The sequence below is a fragment of the Gossypium hirsutum genome, chromosome A10, assembly GCF_007990345.1.
Source record: "Gossypium hirsutum isolate 1008001.06 chromosome A10, Gossypium_hirsutum_v2.1, whole genome shotgun sequence".
Classification (NCBI taxonomy): Eukaryota; Viridiplantae; Streptophyta; class Magnoliopsida; order Malvales; family Malvaceae; genus Gossypium; species Gossypium hirsutum.
Window position 1 is genome coordinate 114,796,061 of NC_053433.1, and position 4,441 is coordinate 114,800,501.

The 4,441-nt window shown below is 32.3% G+C and overlaps 1 long non-coding RNA gene across 1 annotated transcript; it reads left to right on the top strand.

The window, feature by feature from the left end:
- The first annotated feature begins 418 nt into the window (after positions 1-418).
- On the top strand, positions 419-1,756 carry LOC107942115 (uncharacterized). The gene is made up of 2 exons (XR_001695762.2): positions 419-1,208; positions 1,516-1,756. It is a non-coding gene; the product is annotated as an uncharacterized lncRNA (long non-coding RNA).
- Positions 1,757-4,441: the final 2,685 nt, after the last annotated feature.

The following is a 4,441-nucleotide window of genomic DNA, read 5'->3' on the forward strand; positions in this document are numbered from 1 at the left end:
GACAACTCAAAATCAATAAAGTATAAAACAATTTAATTTGGAACTATATGGAACCATTTGACATGAAATAATGTAAATTTTAAAAGAATGATTTACGGAAGAAAATTTAAAACGAGTAAAAAAATGGTTAAAAATAAATAATATATGAAGAGATTTTAAAACAAGTACAAATTTACAAGAAAGAGTTGGAATTTTACTAAATAAATAGTAGGAAAACAAACAAGTAAATAATTACAAAAAAAAAATAAAACAGCTTATAAAACAAATAAAGATGACGATAAGCAAATGAATGAAAGAATAAAGAAATATTAAATAATGCTAAATTAATTAATAATAAAATAATAAGTAGATAAACTCAAAAAGAAAATATAATCATAATAAAAGCAATAGCCATAATAATAATAGAAATAATAAAATAATAATGGTATTAGAATAATAAATAAATACAAATAAGAATGTAATAACAATGGTTAATAATATATTAAAATAATCAATTTAACAATGAAACAACAAAAATAATGGAAAGGACTAAATTGAGTGTCAAAACAAGTGTTTGGGGGGAAATCTGAAATAAATTGAAAAGGGGTGGACTGAATTGCAATACGCCCACAACGTGGAGGGACAAAAGTAGAAAATATCCCCACCCTTCAAAACGACACTGTTTCAGGTGTTTGTCCACCAGAGGTTCGGGGGTTAAATTGAAATAAAGTAAACAGATTGTGGCAAAATTGAAAAAAATAAAAGGACCGCATTAAAACAGCCTCAAAAGAGGAAGAACCAAGGGCGCAAATAGACCCTTGGTCCAAAAACACGCGGATCCTAGGCTTTCTTGGGTCGGGTCATCGGGTCATACGCCAAACGGCGTCGTTTTGGCATGTGGGATCAAGGCCTGAAACGGCGTCATTTTTGAACGTCGTGTAAACAAATTCATTTTTACACCACTTGAAAAAAAAGTTTGACAGCTCCCCTCTGCTCTCTCTCTCTCTGAATTCCGGTCAGCCGTCCGCCCATCGGCACCGTCGTGGACCGCCGGTCATCGGTGCTGGAAACCGTTTCCTCCGGTGGCCGGAAATCTCCAAAATTTCAAAGGGGCTCCCTTTTTCCGAGTAGAACTCCGATCTGGAGTTGGAATCGCAGAAAAATCGCCGGAAGTTTTCGAAAGGGAAGAAAACCCTTCAGCTTCTATCCCTCCGACGGCAGCGCAACAGGTAAACAACTCCCCTTTTCTATTTTCTATCTTATTTTTTTGAAAAAAATCGCAAAAAGGAAAGAACAAGAATCCTTTTTTAAAACTTTTGAATACTGTTTTTTTTATTGATATTGTCGTGTCATTTTTTTTTACAATGAAGATATTCATGGCTTTATAGCCGAACCATATTACAGCTGTTAATATTTCTTGTTTCTATTCTCGCTGCCTTTGCTACTGTTTAGTACCATTTAGCCAGTGTTTGGCTTTGTTTTCTACTGTCATTGCTTTTGCTTGCCTCTGTTTCTCTTTCTGTTTTTGTTTTGCAGGCGTTGACGGGAGTGATGGGACGGGGCGTCTGTCTTGGGCGCTTAACGCGCTGACACCACGTGAGGAGCGGCGCCTAAGGTTTCAAAAACCCTAGGGTTTCATCCGAGGGTGTTAAACATTTTGGGCCATAGTTTGGTCCTCATTTTAGGCTCATGTGTGGGCTTGCAAATTGGGTATTGGGTCTGTAGCCTGTTCTGTAATTTGGACTTTGTAATAATGAACTGTTGTTTTTTATTTTTATTTTGGTTCTTCTCTGGGCCCGGGCAAAAATGGGTCATTACATAGGGTACATTGCTACTTATAGTTGTTGTGCTCAATTTCTGTGGATGAGGCAGATGATGGAGGAATTTGGGGTTGCATTACCTATTGTCACGACCTATTGTGACAACATTAATGCAATAAACATTTCAAAGAATCTTGTGTAGCATTCAAGAACAAAGCAAACTGATATCAGACACTAATTTATTCAAGAGTTGGTTGAGAATGAGCCTGTTGAGCTAAGGTATGTGTCCGCTAAAGGCCAGTTAACTAATATGTTCACCAAACCCTTAATTTCAAATAGGTTTGAGAGCTTGAGAAGCTCAGTTGGGGTACATCAAGCTTGAAGGGGTTGACCCTTTTGGAAGGCATCCACACGACTATGTTTTATGCCATTTTGGTGTATTTTGTGATAATTATGTTTATATTTATTCGCTGAAATTTTGGAGGCTAAAAAAATAATGTTTTTGGCTCCTTTTTTTTTTTTGAAGGTAACATGTATATTTTGGGAAATGACAACTTTACTTGCTATAAATGCCCAATCATATCCTTTGGGATTTTTGCTGTTGATTTTGAATCTCTAAATTCCCTAAAAGCCTTGCCATCCTTCTTGTTTCCAAGTTCTTGGCTCTTTCATAAAACCCAAACTCTCTCTATAAGAAATCTCATGTTCTCTGACCATGGCCTGTGTAAAGATCACATCTGTTGGAGAGTATGAAAAGCAACAACAATCACAACAATCAACTGGTGAGGGGACATCCAATCCCTAGGTTCAGAGGGATGATGGTGAAAACAGGGAAATGCTCACTTCCCAAGGCACATCATAACCGGAGGTAACCTAGACAACATCGATACCTCTTGTTTCTTACCTCTCTTCTGAACTTTCTATTCTAGTCACTCCAAGGGGGGAAGAAGTTGTCTCAGTCGATATGGAGATGCAAACCGTCAGACCATCTTAGGTTATCTTGCAAGCAGCGATTAAGATTGATGCCTTGAACAATCCACCAATGCCACTAAAATTAAAAAGATATTTCTATGTAAAAATCTAATTTTTTTTCCTATAAACCCAGGTTTTTTCCTTTTATTAAAAAAATTAATTCTAAAAAATTAAAAAGATAAAATAAGTAGCCAAAATAAAAATTTATCAGCATGACTAAAATTTCAATGTCCAAAATGAAAACTTTTGAAAGTTGAGCGACTAACTATGTAATTTATCTTATTTGTAAATAGTTAATCCAAATCCGTTTTTAGGCTTGCTATTCTTAATTTAATAATTAATAATTCTATAAGCTTTTTAATTAAAATTTTAAATCAAGACAACTTTTTTAATATTAATGTGTTACCATAGACATAAGTCATATATATTGATTGAGTCTTAACTTGATTGACATCGACATTATCGTCTATGCAGGAGGACATAGTTTGAGTGCGTTAAAACGCATTATCCTCCCATTTAAGGGTGGAGGAAAAGAATCTATAATAAAATTAATGTTAAAAAAATTTATATGATATAATTTATATAATAAAAGAATAAAATAGTATATTACAATGTTTAAAAATGGGTCAAGCTCAACCCAAATTTTGGCCTTACAGCCCAAGCCGAACCCACGTTTCAAATGTGCCTATTATATTTGTCTAAGCTTATATTCTGAGATTACTATTTTTTTTAATTTTTTTTTTCAAATTTTCCCATATTTTTGAATCAAACTTCATAACTTGACTTTTGGATATGTTTAATTGAATATTGGGCTAATAAAAAATGATATAAAAATTAGATTGATTACTCGAATTTCTTTTTAAAATCTTGAAACATAGATTAGGTTTTCGATTTAATGCATAATTTAGTATATAAGTTTGGCAGTTTTTATTTAATATGGTACTTATGTTATTTTTGGTCCAATATGATATCTATATTTGACAAAAGTTATACATTTTAATACCTAAAGATAACAATGTTAATTTTTAGTATTTAATTCGAGTTTTAAGTTGATTTAATGAAAATTCATAATTTATCTAATAATATTAGGAATTAATTTTCATCAAAACTATCTTAAAACTCGAATTAAATCACATCTATTGGACTTTATTTGACAAGTTGAACATAAAATTAAACAAATTTACAATTAACGCTAAATTTATTATATTAACAAAATCATGAAAAATTCAAACTTAATAATATTAGCTATTATCTTTCCTCACAACAACCCTAAAATCTGAATTAAATATTAAGAAGTTATCACCCTTTTTTTGTACTAAAATATATAACTTTTGTCAAATACAAATACCAAAGAAAAAAATATAATACAGATGCCACATTAGAAAAAATTGTCAAAGTCATATACTAAATGATGTATTAAGTCCGATTTCTTTTAATACTAACTCTCACAAAATTAATAATAATTTCTATGACTCAAACCCACATCTTGGGCATGGCATTGAGCTTCAAACGTAGATTAATTTTAAATATATATATATTATAATAATCGGTATATATAATTCCAATCGAGATACAATATATAGAACTGGTAGCAGGTAATTACAATATGAAGTTTATTCCAAAGGAAAAATTAACAACCCTTCAAACTCAGAAACAATTGAGTACTCCATAGCCGTCTTTTGCACACAAAATGTCATACAAAAACTTAAGATCCCCCCTCCCCCTCCTTG